The 16,721-nt window shown below is 43.5% G+C and overlaps 1 long non-coding RNA gene across 1 annotated transcript; it reads left to right on the forward strand.

Moving 5' to 3' along the window:
- Positions 1–5: 5 nt before the first annotated feature.
- LOC129171404 (uncharacterized) lies at positions 6–13,410 on the forward strand. Its single transcript, XR_008566786.1, has 3 exons — positions 6–120; positions 347–487; positions 13,348–13,410. It is a non-coding gene; the product is annotated as an uncharacterized LOC129171404 (long non-coding RNA).
- Positions 13,411–16,721: the final 3,311 nt, after the last annotated feature.

The following is a 16,721-nucleotide window of genomic DNA, read 5'->3' on the forward strand; positions in this document are numbered from 1 at the left end:
CGCGACTTCTTTGGGTCTTCTTTCTCACAGACGCTTAGCTGCTGTCATTAGCTAATCATGCTAAGTGTTGCGTGTTAAGTATTTGGTGAGCAGTGATGTGTGGGAGCACCAAACACTGAGGTACAAATTATGAGTTTAAGTAACACAATTATAACGTTTTTAATAAAAAAAAATGTTAGCTTAGCTTGGCTTTAGCTATACAGGTGGGGAACAAGGTGACTGTATCCTGCTAACAAGGCCTGAATTATTGATCAATTCCTGAATTTATAATTCGGATGTGTGAATATGACTGTAATTGTCGTTTTTAAATGAACCAACAAAAAAAGTCGATGTGTTTTTTCTCCAGCCGAGTTGAGGTACCAGGACACCTCCTTCTATGTCCGCATGGGGGGGTCAGAGAACCATGAGACAAAAGCCTCCAAGCTGTGACGCAGTCAAGCACCAGTGTGACGTCAGAGGGTCCAGGAATGTTGTAGAAGATGGTCAGGTTAGTGTCATGTACAGAGCTGATGTGTTGTCAAGCGAGCACGTTTTGATTGGCAGGCCCGAGTGCACTCTGGCATGGCTGAACTTTGGTTTCCCAATGCTGACCTTTCAATTAGTGAGAGAAAAGAAACCCAGTGGAAGGCCACGGTTCCTCTGCTCTCTCCTGCCTTGTTGCTGTTTTATCTTCCTGTTTGTGTCCCAGCTTGTCCATCACACAGCTCATACTCCTAATACTTAAAGCATCACAGCTGCCTCGTCACTGAATGTGCTGATGATTCAAATGTGACTTTTCAGAGATGAGCTATTTTCTGAGGCGTGAAGCCGTCAGATGGAGACGCTTGGAGACTCCTTAAAAGGTCTTCACTGCCAGCAAGGTCACCTAAACGATAAGCGGCTTTTGCGAAACGCCGCCTTGATAGACCCAATCATCCCACCGTGAGGCGCTATCTAAAAGTATTTATCATAAATTTGGTAAAGCAGCTGTGGCTTCATGCTCAGTGCTCAAACATGATGGATGGATTTCACAAGCTGAGCTGATATTTATGGTCAAGCATGGAGGAACTTTGTGTTCCTTCAGGAGCAAGCAAACGTGGATGTTACCTAAACAGAAGGAGTGAATGTTTGCCCTACTTTACACACGCACTCGCATGCACGCTGCTTAGCTGACTGTAATGTGATCGCTTCCCTGTTTATTTGCACAAGTAATATAAAGGTAGGGCAAACGCAGAGTGGTTTACCCTTACAGTAGAGCCTCGGCATTGGCAGGGGTTGCGTTCCAGGACCACCAGTAAATAGCGAACGTCTGCGAGTAATTAATACGCCCATAAAAATGCAAATTTATTAAAACGTTTTTTATTGACTTAGGGTGAATGAGATGTGCTTTCTTTGGAAAAAATGGCCTATTTTTGGAGCAAAAACAATAAAAATGAAAAAATTAAAATTAACCACAAATCCACGGGCTGTGAATACTGAATCATGAATATGTGGGATGCACTGTGCAGTAATCCCTCCTTTATGGTACTTAATTGGTTCCTGACTCGACCGTGATAGGTGAATTTCCACAAAGTAGGGTTCCTTATTTATAAATGGAATATTTTTGTATTTACAGCATACAAAATTTGTTTACCACCTTTTAAATATAGCTTTTTAACATTATTAGAGCCCTCTAGACATGAAATATCACCCCTATAGTCACATTTACACTCCTTTTACCCAATCTAGTAGACATAACAAGAGAAAATAAGACAGCTAAGACATAGAAATCCTGTTTACCACCTTCTAAATGCCCTTTTTAACATTGTTATAGTCCTCTAGAAATGAAATAACACCCCTATCACATTTACGCGCCTATTACCCAATATAGTAGACGTAATAAAAGAAAATGACATATAAGACATACAAAACCTGTTTACCATCTTCTAAGTATGGCTTTTAACATTATTAGAGCCCTCTAGACATGAAGTAGCACCCCTATAGTGACATTTGCTCGCCTATTAGCCAATATAGTAGACATAATAAGAGAAAATATGACATATAAGACATAAAAACCCTGTTTACCATCTTCTAAGTATGGATTTTAACATTATTAGAGCCCTCTAGACATTAAATAACACTCCTACACATATTGTAGACATAATAAGAGAGATTTGGTCCAACGTCCCTTTCTCTTAAAGTGAATGTTTGTTGACAAGTGAGCTCGGGGAAGTTACTGCAGGCTGTTAACGTCATAGGCAGGAGTGCTTGATTTGCTCACCCCCACAGTACGAGTATGGGTAATCTCGCCTCACTGGAGCGTTTTTTTTTTTTTTTTAAATCAGCAGGTATCGGAGCTATTTTTAATGTAATCGGATTTATTGACGGGCCGCACGGTGGTCTAGTGGTTAGCACGTTGGCCAACACAGTAACAGCTTGGAGATCGGGAAGACCTGGGTTCGATTCTCTGTGTGGAGTTTGCATGTTCTCCCCGTGTGCGCGTGGGTTTTCTCCGGGTACTCCGGCTTCCTCCCACATTCCAAAAACATGCAGGTGAGGTTAATTGACGACTCTAAATTGCTCATAGGTATGAATGTGAGTGTGAATGGTTGTTTGTCTATATGTGCCCTGCGATTGGCTGGCGACCAGTCCAGGGTGTACCCCGCCTGTCGCCCGAAGTCAGCTGGGATAGGCTGCGACCCTAATGAGGAAGAAGCGGTATAGAAAATGGATGGATTTATTGACATAATTCGTCATAATTCCCTCATATTGGCCCCATAATTATGGTGCACCCCAAGTCTAAATGTATTTGTACTTTTCCCTGTAGGAATCATGTGACTGAGAAATAAGTTGTGACCAAAGAGTAAAAAGAAGCCATCATAATCACCCTTGTCATCTGGTTATTGTTTATTGGGCGTGGAATGAAAGGAGACGGGTCGGGGGCGCCACCCATCAGACACGCCTCCCCCACCTGAATCCTGCGCATCAATCCAAAGTCAATTATGCGGCGCCCTCGCCTCCTCTGCACCTCGGTTCTGCTCCGGTGGGAATCAAAGTGGGAGCTAATCTGAACGGACTCGTGTTGGAGGGGCCGGGACCGCCACGCCTGGAGGTCACACTCACACGGACAGCCGGGTAATTGTGAGCGGGCTTATCCTCCTGCATTACTGTCCGTCAGCTGTCTGCTCACATCTCCATCCTGGTGCCTCGACCGCATCAATCCATCTGCAGATGGAGACCCCCGCCCTCTCGGCGCCTCCCACCAAGGCAGCCCTACAAAATAAGAACATTAGGATCAAAGATCCACAAAACATCTCTGACAACTCTCAGAGAAATGTGACTTTTGTCGTTGTGGCAAAGCAGTGACACATACCATCAATATTCTATCTACCCAAGTTAAACCCCCCTGCCCTCACGCCTGTATGGATGGTGCCTCCCCCCACTCGGCCTCTTCTGAGAATAACAATCAGCTTGGCTTGACAATCAGCACTGTTGATGCTGAAGATGCAACACTCAAGTGTCCATCCAGGGCCTTGGACATGTCCCTCAGTGTGAAAGCTCAGGCAGATCTGTGCTTCCCCGTGCCCGCTTCCAGAAACACTAAACAGGAAATGGTTCCGCACCTCAACATTCAAAGAGCTATGCTTTGTCAGGTTTCTGTCTTTGTCCCATCTGTCTCAGGAACACCCTTGTCTTCTCTTTACAAAGCAGATGAAGGGGTGGAGCTTAAACCTCTGGAATACAGTAGACCCCCGCTTTTTGTGGGGGCCCCCAGAATGGCGAAAAACTGCCAGCAATTGATACGACCATAAAAATGTTTCATTTTGACTCCTGCTAGCTCGATGTTGCCGTTCTTCTTTGTTTTCGGATCAGCATTTGCACTAAAAGTGAGTGCTGTAGTTATGAGATTAGATTCAGCTCCAGAAGCCTCCGCTTCTCTCTTCAATTGCCATTGTTCACTCACAACACAATCCAGGTTTAATCCCTAAATATGTCTCAAACACCTATTCCACACATAAAGGAGTATAACATGTATCACTCATCTACAGGGGTGTCACAAGATCTCGCAAGATTAAAACGTGACAAGATTTCTCCTTCAGAAAAAAACTCCCGTGGGCACCAGGCCTGGGACGATATTAGTTCATCACACAATAAATGAAAATGGAGAATCAATACATCGCCATGTGCACGCTTGTTTGTTTTCTTCGGGCAGGAAGAGGGCTCACTCTGTGCATTGCTTTCAGCACCTTGGCGCATTTGTTCCGTAGAACAGCGGCATGAACGGAGTGAGCCCTTTTGTCAGTCATGCAGTCTCTTTGTCTCGGTGGGTGGAGGCGGGACCGCTAGCATACACACAGAGTGCAGAAGAGTGTAACGTAGTAGAAATCAAATGAGTAGATTGCAATATATTTTTGATATTTTTTCATTGTACTTTCTTAAAGGTAAAGTTAAAATTGTGTCTCGTTCTCAAAGACCCAATTTCATGTCTCGAGTGTTATGGTGCCTTCAAGGACCCATGGAGATAGCTTGATGGAAAAACATTATTAAGAGTGGTACAAGTATGATGTACATTTTGTCATGTATTCATAAATTATTACTGACTGTGTTTTCTGCGGAAAAAACATCATATTTTCAGAGACAGCTTGTGAGGCCGTGAGTGTGCGAATATGTGTGGATCCACTGTAAAGCAGAAAGACATGCATCCATACTGGAGTTGTTTTCCAAAGAGGGTTTGCTAATGAGGTGACAGGAAGGTGAAGCGGCGTTACGTTGTGTTCAAGTGTCATAGACGAGCTCATTGTCCTCTCGGAACCTTTAACTCAGCCTTCTCTCCAGCCTCGTGGATGTACTTGTCTCCACGCAATGACACCCATCTCACGCTTGTTCCGACCAGGGGGCGGGGTTAGCCCAGTCACAGCCAGCCTTCTGCAAACTCTTGTGGATTATTGTCTCGCATACGAGCAAGCAGACTGTTTGTTTTGAAAGGCGTTGAGCATTTTCCAAAAATGACAACTTTGTTTGTTTCCCGTAATGTTACGACCTTTTAAAAAAAAAAAATACATTTTTTTTGAACGCTTTTCTACTAAAATGAGGTTATTTTTCCTCATAACATGAACTTATTGTAATAAAATTGTGTGTTTTTATCTTGTTAGAATAAGACTTTTTTTCCTCTTTAATATGTTGACTTTATTCTTGGAAAATCACAGCTGTTTTTTGTATTTTTGCTCTTCTTTTTTTAAGTTTCAGACTCTCTCAACTTCTTGTAAATTTTCTTCTTGTGATTATGACTTCATTCCCATAATATTTTGTCTTTATTATCATAACATTAGAACCTTTTGCGCTACTACTGCAACTTTATTTGTTGTTTTGTTTGTTTCTCATAATATTGTCACTTAAACTTCTTATTCTTCTTCTTCTAATATAGCAACTTTATGCTATTAAAATGGCGTTCTTCTTCCTCGTAAAATTACAGCTTTTAAAATGATGACTTTGTCTTGTTAGATTGCATCTTCCATCCATCTTCTATGGTGCTTATCCTCACTGGGGTCGCCGGATTACATCTTTTTTCTCTTAATATTTTCACTCTGTTCTTGTAAAATTACCGCTTATTTTTGAATATTTGCTGCTGTCTTTTAAAAAAATTTTTTTTGTTAAATTATGTTTTTAGAATTTAGCTGCGGCTGCACTTTGGACACCACTGGGTTCGTGTGATTTTTTTTTCTTCCACATACAGATCATGATGTGATCAGTGACTAAGCAGAAGTCTCCACTGAGGTGCATCTGGTCTAACATTCACAGAAAAACTAGCCAACTCTGGTCTGTGAAACATTGCAGCTTGAAGTGCAGGAAGTGATGGGAAACGCGTGTTGAAGCTTTTTGCCATGAGAGTGTGCCGTGTGCTCTTATTGTGCATTATTAGCTTGACAAACGATCCCTCTGCTTCAGAAGAACACTTTTGTTTGCTTGAGCTCAAATGAGCCACACGGGAGATGGCGGCTGTTTCTTCTGTGCTCACGTTTAATGAAGGAGATGTTTGGCGCTGCTCTGAAGGTAAACTGCTCATCAGGGAGACCAGAGTCATCAGCTAGCTTTGCTGCAAAGATGGCACGCCATGCATGGTGTAACAGTCTGCGGTGATGCAACAGATGCACAACTTTGAAGATCTTGGAGCAGGAAGCAACCTGAGATCATTCCCACGACCAAAACGACACATTAATGAACAGCAGATGTTCTGTGATCACTGCTCACAAACTTAATGGAAAGTCATCTCATCAGCGCCGGTAATGTTAATCATCAGTCCTCGTTATGGATCCAAAACTCCCACCTGGTCCTCCTCCACTTTCATTTTACCTTCAGGCAGGCCTCCTCATGATGGAAGTCTCCACTTTTCCTCCACTAGCAGACCAAGGAGAAACGCTGGGCTTTAGAACTTGTAGAGACGTCAGCACTGAAGCTCGAAACCACACAGCCAGACAAAGACAACATTTGTTGGCCGGCGAGCGGAAGAAGAGAAAGAAAAAGGATTATCACACCGAGCGGAGATAAACATCAGCTCCCAGAGGGAAGCGAGGAGACAAAGACGGATTGGCCTTATCGTCCTAAACAGCAACACGCGTGACAGCTTGATTTAAGAAGTCCTGAGATAATTAACACCTCAGCCTGATGTCACCACGGTGGGCCGACAGTAAAGGACAAATCCCCCACGTCCTGACAATCCACACTCTGTTTCAGCACACAGAAAGAAAAAGACTCAAAAATGTCTTTTCCTGCAGTGTGTTGTCATGTCACAGCACCGTCATCCTGTCCTGTCCTGTCCTGTCCTGTCCTGTCCTGTCCTGTCCTGTCCTGTCCTGTCCTGTCCTGTCCTGTCCTGTCCTGTCCTGTCCTGTCCTGCCCTGTCCTGTCCTGTCCTGTCCTGCCCTGCCCTGCCCTATTGTAAAATGAATGCTCTTTTTCCCATTTCTGCTGTTGTTTTACTTTATATCTAACTATTTAAACTTTCTTCTTGTAAAAGACTTTTATTGCTGTAATATTATATCGTTTTCCCCAACCTTTGTCTTGTTAGATTATCTTAAAATTATAGATAGATACGTACTTTATTTATCGGCAAGAGAGAGTCACATTTCCAGCAGCTCTGCAAAACTTAAAAATAAAACAAAGCAAAAAAGGGAAGTTAAGAAAAATAAGAAAATGGAATAAGAATAAATAAATAAATACGTAACAGATCACTTCTATTTCAATAATACACAATAAATAATAATAATACATAATAATAATAATAATAATACATAATAGTTAAATAGTTAGTAGTTAAGTTAATTTAAAAAAAATAGTGTTTTTTTTTCTTGAATATTTCAAATGTATGCTACTAGAAAAATTCCGACCTTTTCTCGTTAAATTACACATTTCTTCTTGTAAAATTACTGCAGATTTTTCCATTTTTGCTGTTGTTTTTTATTTTTTTTTAAATTCTTCTTAAATGACATTTTTAGAATGTGCAGTCAGCCAATAAAAAAACAGCCGCGGGCTGCAAATGGCCCCCGGGCCACAATTTGGCCACCCCTGCCGTATGTAGACGGTACCAGTCACGCCATTTATGTGGCATCACCCTTCTTCCAGGAGCTTTCATGGCAAGGTACCTGGTGTGAACGCGCCACAAACGGCGTGATGCGTTGCTTTAGTCATTCCAAATGGCTGCTGGGTTTCCTCAAGGAAGCAGAAAGTTTATGTTCCAAATGAATGAGCTCTTCCTGAGCTCACAGGTTCCTTCATCACAGGGAGATGAGCCGATAATGTAGAGGAGAAAGGAGAAGGTTTCCATTCAGGAGAAACAAACAGACTTTAGCTGAGCTAAGGCTTCTGGTGGTGGTGATGAATTGGTGGCGACTTATTATTGTGTTGCAGCGTGGTGATATAATCTTAGCCCCTCCATAAATCGCCGTCCGTGTCCTTGTTTTAAATTTATTACACGCTGCAAAAACTTTTACTGCTGCCTTGGACACTTGCTGGTGTTTATTCAGGGGCGAGCCATCAGTTACAAGTTTGCACGTCGTTTGTTTGTTGATGTGTCGCTAATTGGATTCTGCAGGACTCCTCGGAGGTCCAGGTAAGCACAATATGGAAGGATGGCACAGGGAGCTCGGTTATTACATTCGTGGCACCGCCACACGTAACCCTGAAGTCATGTTTTCAGTGCAAACATTAGAACCCTCGCTCTGATTACACATCCTGCAGAGTACGTTGAGCCAAAGAGCGTCTTCCACGGGAACTAACGCAGGGCACATCTCATCTTCTCCCAATAACGTTTCTACATCAGCTATTGCTATTGCTGGGCCGAGGTAATAACATGCTAGCCTGGGAGGACGCTTGACATGACACAAACTTTCTGGATAAGTTCACTTTTGACTTGCAGCCTACTTGGAGTACAGCGGAATCTTGGTTAGCATCATTAAATCCATCCAGAAAGTCAGACTTTAACCCAAATGTAAATCCACTTCATCTGTTCCAGAAAGCCAAAAATGTTCATTAACAATTGGAGATGCATATAAATGCATACAGTATAAATGATGAAGGAAAGGGATAAACAAACATATGAGGCAGGGGTGTCCAAAGTTTTTCCTCCAGCGAGGCCACATCGCGAAAAATGAAAGGATACAACTTTGCCACTTGGATATTTTAGATATGCTAAGAAGTTATACAGCTTGTGGGGTGTTTTTGTCTCCTTCACCTGCCCTTCCCTGGGGTGGCCCGTTGGGGCCGGTTGATACCGGGGGGGAGAGGCTTGCGGCGCTTTCCTTGGACTGACCTGGGCCGTGGGCATTTTTGCGCGCTTGGGGGGGATTCGGTAGTCTCCGGGGGACGGTGCCCGTACTACTGGTGGCCTGCATGCCGCTGTGGTGGCTTGGGGTTGCTGCGCCATGGTGGCTGCTGGGGGGCCAGGCTGCCTGGTGGGGTGGGGCTTGGTACTGCTCGTGGGGCCCGTGGGCCTGGGTGACAGGAGGGGGATGGTGAGCATGCGCCCTGGGGCCGGGTCCGCCGGGTGGGTGGTGCTTTGCCGGGCGCTTGGGCCGCTGATCTTTGTGCTATGCTGAGCTGTTGTCTGTGTCTCTGCCTCCCCCAGGTCTGTCTGCGGGCTTGTCGGGGGTGGTGCTCCGGTGTGCGGGTGGTGCGCCGTCGGTTCTGGGGGCGGGTGGGTGGTCTGGCTTCCAGTGGCTGGTGGGGTCCGGCGGCTGGTCTGCTGCTGGTCTCGCCTAATCGACTCTGGTGCTCGGCCTCCCTCCGGCTGGGGGTGCGGCACTCCCTCTCCGGGGATTTGCTGCCCCGCGGGTGTCGGCTGGCGCTGTGTAGTGGGTTGCCCTGCTGCTCGCCCGTTTGCCCACCCGCTTGCTCATTTGCTGGCTTTCCTCCTCGCTTGCTCCTCTGTCTGCCTTGCTGGCAACGTCCTGCTGTAGGGATGGGGGGGGCTTGGATTTTCTTGCTCCCTCGTGGTCCGTGTTCTCCCCGGCTCGGGACTTGGGTTGTGGGTCTGGGATACACAGGGGTTTTATTTTGTTGTGTTTGTTTCTCATAATTTTACGGCTCTTAAAAAAAACAACATATTTTAAAAATAATATTATGCGTTTATTCTTGTAAATTTGCTCCGTTTTTTTTCTTGTTAGAATCTGACTTTTTTTCTTTTCATATTTTCTCTTGCAAATGGCAGCTGTTTTTCCATTTCTGCTGTGTTTTTCATCTCAACTTTTATCTTGTAAATGTTTGTCTTGTAATGTTATGACTTTATTCCCATAATATTTTGACTTTATTTGGATATTATAACTTTCCCCAACCTAATTAAAAAAAAATTGCAACATTATATATAATACATTATATATATATATATATATATATATATATATATATATATATATATATATATATATATATATATCCGTAGTCTCATTAGGAGCATGCCCCCACGTTGTCAGGCATGCGTACAAGCACGTGGGGGCCACACAAACTACTGAGAATCATTTTGAGTTGCTACAATGACATTTTAGCTAAATGGACCAGTGTGCTGCATCATTTTTTCACTTTCATTTTTGGGGTGTCTTTGATTTCCCCCCTCTATAGGGTGATCATTTTCATTTCTATCAAATGATGTGGCATCATTTTGTTACGAATACATCACCCACTTATTATCAGGAAACATATTCAAGATCATTTTTCCCCCAGTTTAGATCTGATGTGTTTTCCTAGTGTTCCTCTAATTTTTTTGAGCAGTGTATATATATAATTTTTTCATTGAACTTTTCTTAAAAGTAATGTTAAAATCTTAAATCTTCATCTCATGACGCCCCAATTAAGAACACAGTTGGACTCGGGCAGTAAATGAATAACACAACAATAGGCGTGCCATATTGTACGCTGGCTGGAGAATGCACACAAACCGAGGCAAAATTGTGGCATAAATTTTCCACAAAATACGCCAGCCACAGCGGACACTAAGTGAGGTTCCACTGTGCTTCCAACAAAAATACGTACTTCAAAGTGAAATGACACATTTGAAAAATGACTGTAGTACTGAATTAGAGTAAGATGAGTAAATGTTATTGCTTACATGGCGAATGAGAGACATTGTTGGTAGCCTGTTGATTGCACACACCTGCTTCCTTGTGCGTTGCATTGTTTTGCATCAGGCCACCACCTGAGGACGGCCGCTAGTTTGTCACGTCTTCTCAAAGCAGACACATTTATTGGCCTTTCTCTTCACGAGAGTGCAAGAAAAGCCAGAAAGCTCCTTGCAAAGAAGTCTATTACTGACGCTGCGTGTCATTTCCCATCTTCAATAAGGGCCCTTTCTCCTGTGTCCTAATTTGCCGTGTTGGGGGATTGCTTGTTTTCTCAGCGTAATAGGCCATGCAGACGAGTAATGGCCACATTGCTGCATAGTTGCATTCTCTCTCATCTCCTGGCTGCCTCATTATTCCTCCCCTGCTATGTGCGAGACCACGTCTCCGCTTCATGCTGGTCAAATAGCTGCTGCGGGAGTCAGGGATGAATGGCTCATCTCCGGGGAAACAGAATCTAGACCAAAGCCTTCCTGGGTGCCGACCTCATAATTAAATTGGCACATTAAATCTCTCATATTGCGCTGGATTTAATGAATATTCACCAGGCTGTGAGCTTTGCTTTAGTTTGCCACATTGACCTCATCGAAGCGCTCGCACCCTCCTGTGTAGCGCACTGACATCTTTGACCCCGCCCAGCTGCACAGTGGTGACACTTAAAAAAATTTAAAAATCATTCTTTGTTAATGTGATAAAACAAGGAGTCCACACCTGAAGGCTCTTTTCACTCAGAGCCAGAGGTGTCTCTCCTGATATGCGACCTCCGCTTAGGTCTCTATGGCCACTACATCCCGCCTGCTTCCTGCTTTGACCACGTAAACTCCCCCCTACGTAGCACACACACGCACATTAGTTCTGTTTGTTGTCAGCTCATGATAGCGAGTTGACAAAGTTTAGCTGCTAACGTTAGCTCTCATTGAATGTTTTGCCGATCATAACAACAGCATGACCAACAATTGTCGGTCTCTTCTCTGGGACTGCTTTTGTGTGTGTGTGTGTGTGTGTGTGTTCCGACATGATGACTGTAACCTGCTCCAGTACACATTGGGCCTGCACAGCAGTTTCCATGGTGATGTGTCCTGTAAAGCACAATGATGCAGTCACCATGACCTTGGTTGGCCGTCTAAATGACACCAATTGGCCCAATGTGAGGTAGGCCAGGGTGATGTGGCCGCATGATCCAATTTAGGCAAACGGTGAAATAATGCGTCTCTCCATGGTGTCTCCACACTAATTGTCCTGGCAGAAGCACCACATTCCCAAGTGGATGCAGCGCGGTGTGCTTGTTAGCTGAGCCCGCAGGAAGCGTGCGGTTCATGGGAACAACATGTTGGTCTTCATAATGTATCTACCTGGATCCATGCAGCAATGCGTCATAGACAAAGAATCCAATGTTCCCACATAAATCACAGCATGCTGTGCAGCTCAGGTCGGGTTCAGCAACTCTGGTCAACTCGGAGGGAAATGAATCATTCATCAGCTCAACTGTGCGGAGCTGTGTGTGTGTGTGTGTGTGTGTGTGTGTGTGTGTGTGTGTATGGCGGTGCAAGGTGTGAGTCCAGCATTGAACATACTTCAGGGTGATCGTCAGGAGTCAGTAGCTTATTGTAACATTAAGTTCTCACACAGAACTCTGGTTTCTGTCAAGACCTCACTGGTTCCCCAAACAAACAAAAGCCAACTTTATTCCCTGGGATATAGCAGAGGGATCAGCAGATTAAGGCCGTAGTCAAACGAGGCCAATCCTAGTGTGCCTGGGCCCACTACACACCTCAAGCATGTTTGGCTAGTGCCAGGGGTGCCCAAACTTTCCACCGAGGGCCGCGTGCTGAAAAATCAAAGATGCGGGAGACACTTTGATATTTGACACTTTGTAAACCAACCCATGTTATATATAGTTCAAGAATAAACAGCCTCCATCTGAAGCCTTGTGTTGTAGGTGATTAACAATATCAATATTCACTTTTTTCCTCACTTTGCACTTTTTTCATTTTTTTCATTCAAATGTTTCCAGTTTTTGTTTTTTATTTAAACTATATTCTTGTGAATATTAATAATAATAACAATATAGCTTTATGCCAATATATTTTGATTTCATTTTTGTAATTAACTTTTTGCCAAACTAATTTTCAAAAACGCAAAAAAAAAACGTAAAAGACGTATAAGTACGTCATTAGGATTGGGTGTTTGGGTTTCTAAAAACGTATAAATACGTCTTTGGTATTGAATGAGCTAACGATAACCAACACAATAGACAATAGAAATAACCCAGAAGTCAAACCTACAGCATGCTTGCTTTTGTGTGCACTATAAAGACGTGTCATTTAATTCATGTGATCTCGCCTCTTGCAAGTAATTCATGACAGCTGCCGCCTTCCGCGTAGAAATAATCACAATGTGAAGGATGGAAAGGCCGAGTGTGAGTACACCCTTGTGTCTCCTTGGACTTGTGGTGAGCGACGGCATTCAGCAGATACTGCAACCAAGTATGACTTGATATCATCGGGGCGACCGCGGTGTTGTGATTTATTTACCACATTCTCAGGTGGACTTGATGAGGCGAGGAACGTCTAGTGTGAAAGGAAGTGCAGCAATGACTTGTCACTTCTGCTCGCAGCAGTATAGGAACACACTGTCTCCCGTTCACAATGTACCCTACACTCATCCTCAGTGATCACTCATCAGATTGTGCAAATGTAAAAATGTGACACTTCTTCTTGTTGGTGTGATGGTGGAAAGGCGAGCGTGAAGCTCATAGTCCATCCTTTGTGTTTGTGCTCAGTGTGAGCATCCGTGAAGAGGCAAGACAGGCCCAAGGCAGCGTGGGCGCTACATGACATCCACGTCGTGTTCAAGGACACCCGAGGTAACCAAGGAGCTCACACTGCTCTCCACATCACTGAAGTCTTCAAAAAAGAGGACACTCTCCATTGTTCTGCTTTGACGCTACAACCTCCACCCACCAGGGCCAAAAGATGAATACTACAAGATGATTGGCCGAGGCGGGTGGCCCCGTTGCTAGGCAGCGACCGCTTGTTGTGATGTTCATACTCGGAGGACATTGTGACGCCTGGAGAGCCGCAACGCTCGGCCATTAATCACACGTCTCTTAAATTAGAGGCCGATCAGATTAAAGTTTAATGACTTAACGATCACGGCGAGCAAAATGGGTCACTTCAGCACCAAACAGTCACAGAATAAAAAACACGGCAGCTCTTTGGTCTGCTAACATTCAGTGCAGCTGATGGAAATCCAATAAGTGAAATCTATAAAAAGGTTAAGGATGACAGCGGGAAAAGGGTATTCAAAATATCATCACAACAAGGCCAGATGCAGAAATTTAATGGAATGCATCAAACATTTACAAGTAAAACAGGAAAGTAAAAAAGTAAATAAAAAATACTGAAGGAAGTACTACTTTACTACTACTACCTCCACCCTGGATAGCAAATGTACTTTTTACTCTACCGGTTGGATGCGTATGTCCGTGACGTATGCAGATGTCACAGAAACACAACTTGTTGACCTTGTGTGACCTTGTGTGTGACCATTAAACCACAAACAGGCGCAAGGTAGCCAACCGTAATGCGATCGCTCCACCATAGTTACATTTAACAAACTTTCATAACACAAGGACTCCAAAACAATCCACAAAGTCAAAACAAAAACATGTCATTTAATCAGGGGTCGTCAATAGAGAGAAGAAATCGAGAACAGTTGCAAAGGTGAGCATGTAGAGACAGAAATGACAGGCTGTCATGTAGATGAATAAGATAAGTGGTACCTCGCTTTTTGTTATTTATTTGTTCTGAAACAAAAACCCAATCGTACGAAAACCGAGGCGATTTTTCTCATATGAAAAATTGTAAATCTCTTTGTCATAGACAATTCAATACGCATTTAGATAAACGGCTTACGATAAGATTCAAAAACCATATATTTTAAAAACAGAAGGATTCGATGCAGTGTACAAACGATCCGATTTGATTCGATGCTATTCAGTACAATTCTAATGTTACATTTCTTCATGTAGACGTGAATCTTACATTAGAAAATAAAGAAGCCACTTGCATAAAAGTGTCAGTCTTACAGTGTTTTCAAATGTGCAAAAGAGCACATCATATGCCCAAGCATGCTGTCAGGCAGGGGTCACCAATCACGGGGCCGCAGGAAACGTTCAGGCGCAATGATAAAAAACACACTTAAGTAAATAAAATTATTTGTAAATAACTCCATAAAATTTTATGTAAATGGATATCAATTTTGGAAATATGGGCCATTATTTTATTCAAATAATATACAGTTAAGAAATCCCACAGTTTTTGCATGTTTAGTGCGAGTGGAAACTTGTCCCACTTTGTTCAATGCTCCTTGAACGCACCATCTAACTTTCTCCCACGCTGCACAGATGGACTATTTATTATACTGTATTTTTACCCTTTTTCTTTCACATAGTATTTGCTTCCAAATGCTGATACTATGTGGGAATGCATAAAGGTAAGATTTGATGACCTTATTGCGTGCAAAAGTATATATTTGTGTGGTGCGCCTCACTAAAAAACAAGTACAGACTGGTACTGGTGGATGGTGGCTCTGTATTCATTTAGTGCTTTTAATTTGGTGTTGTTCCTGTCTTAGTTTTACACAATACATCATAAATATGATCATTGAGATGGCTATAATGTACATATGCTTTGCTGATGTGTTGAATATCTTTCCCGGTGACTAGCTAGCACTGCTAATGCCAGCGCTGCTAATGCTATTTACAGCCATTCTCGTCATGTCTCGCTTCATCATGCTAAGCTAGCAAGCCGAGTTAAGCTCTCACATTTTTTAAGAGATGGACTGTAAAGCATTTGCTAGTCTTGTGATACATGGTGCATGTCTCTTCCATCCATTCATCTAAGGATTTGTGGCTGATTCTTATCCATCCAGGAGGCCGATGCCCATGCAGCCGTATCGCTAGTCAAACCGGATATCCGGTCGCACTGGTTTATCCTTCCCAACCCTAGTAAATACAAGTAATCCATTCCAGACACCCAAAAATATTAACAAAAAAATACATTTATAGAGAATTATTAAAGTATATGTGCCCTGCGATTGACTGGCGACCAGTCCAGGGTGTACCCCGCCTCTTGCCCAAAGTCAGCTGGGATAGGCTCCAGCATACCCACGACCCTAGTGAGGATAAGCGGCGTAGAAGATGGTAATTATTCAAGTTTTACATGCAGAAAGCAATGTGAAATCATTACCAGTGAGGAATCGATATAACTTGCTGTTGATGCAAACTTTAGATTGAATTCAGTGGTGTTTCCCACCTTCTTTATCAAATTGCTGTCACTCCCAACTTTCTTATGCCCCCCGGTGGGTTATTTAGCAGAAAGGATCCTTAAATTACTTCTATTGCCATCTGGTGCTAAAGTAAAAAGAAAATAAAATGAGCTTGACCTTTTTAGGGTGCCCCCCCAAGGAGCCTCATGCCCCCATATATATAATGGTAGGTGAAACACTGAGGTGTGTATGTTTGTGTGTCATGTCCTTCATGTGCAGGAAGTACGTGTTAGCTTTCCCCTCATCCTCCTCATGCAATCCATTAAACTTGTTGATTATCGTCTTCTAATTAGTGAGTAAATGTTGCCTGGCACGCTGAGGCCGTAAATATGGACAACGGCCGCCTGCGTGCACAATTGATTTCTTGCACTCCTTTTACAACCATGAATGAATTATTCAGAGCGTCCACACCTTCCAGCCCCTTGCTGACCTTTGACAAGGACTTTGTCTGCTTCTTTGCGCCTCACTGATAAACTGGAGACGCATCACATAGAAGCCGTCAAGCAGGAGGGTGCTTGGTGTCGGGGGTGCTCACCTGCCTGCCAAGAGAAACATTTACTTTGTTTTTCTTCTCATCGCTGTTGTTTGCCAAATGCTTTTTATTGTCCGCTCGTCCTCCATCGCTGCTCCTTCCAGTTGGAGTTGGAGAACCTCCATAAGGCTCCCGGCGTTGCTTGTTGGCCAGAATTCCCACCGTGCACGTGAAAGAGAATAAAACATTTGCAGACGAGGACTCGCAGCTCCGAGTTGAATTCCCACACTGCAGTGCGTACGTTTGCATGAGCGTTCACAAGGAGAGCAGCCGCGCTTTCATCGCTCATTTGC

Source organism: Dunckerocampus dactyliophorus, chromosome 18 (genome assembly GCF_027744805.1).
Source record: "Dunckerocampus dactyliophorus isolate RoL2022-P2 chromosome 18, RoL_Ddac_1.1, whole genome shotgun sequence".
NCBI lineage: Eukaryota > Metazoa > Chordata > Actinopteri > Syngnathiformes > Syngnathidae > Dunckerocampus > Dunckerocampus dactyliophorus.